This window comes from Penaeus monodon, chromosome 38 (assembly GCF_015228065.2).
Source record: "Penaeus monodon isolate SGIC_2016 chromosome 38, NSTDA_Pmon_1, whole genome shotgun sequence".
In the NCBI taxonomy this organism is placed as follows: domain Eukaryota; kingdom Metazoa; phylum Arthropoda; class Malacostraca; order Decapoda; family Penaeidae; genus Penaeus; species Penaeus monodon.
Window position 1 is genome coordinate 16,949,329 of NC_051423.1, and position 629 is coordinate 16,949,957.

Below are 629 nucleotides of genomic sequence, written 5' to 3' on the forward strand. Positions count from 1 at the left end.
ACCCTCCCTTCCTCTCTCTCTCGCTCTATCTCTATCTATCTATCTTTCCTCTCTCTCTCTCTCTTTATATCTTTCCTCATCTCTCTCTCTCTCTCTCTCTCTCTCTCTCTCGCTCTCTCTCTCTCTCTCTCCCCCCCACCCCCTCTCTCTCTCTCTCTCTCGTCCCTCTCTCTCTCTCCTCTCCTCTCTCTCTTCTCTCTCTCTCCTCTCTCTCCTCTCTCTCCTCTCATCCTCTTACTCTCCACTCTCGTCTCTCTCTCTCCTCTCTCTCTTTCTCTCTCCTCTTCTCTCTCTCTCTCTCTCTCTCGTCTCTCGTCTACGTCCTCTTCTCTCTCCATCTCTCTTCTTCAACGTTCTCTCTCTCTCTCTCTCTCTCTCTCATCTCTCTCTGCTCTTCCCCTCTCATCTCTCTCGTCTCTCCTCTTGCTTTCTCGTCCTCGTCTCTCTTCTCTTCTCTCTTTCTCATCGTCTCTCTCTCTCTCGCTCATCTCTCTTTCTCTCTCCTCCTTCTCTCTCTCTCGATCTCTCTCGATCTCTCCTCAGAGTCAATTCTCTCCTCTCTCTCTCTCTCTCTCTCTCTCTCTCTCTATATAATTATTATAATATATATATATATATCTAATAGTATA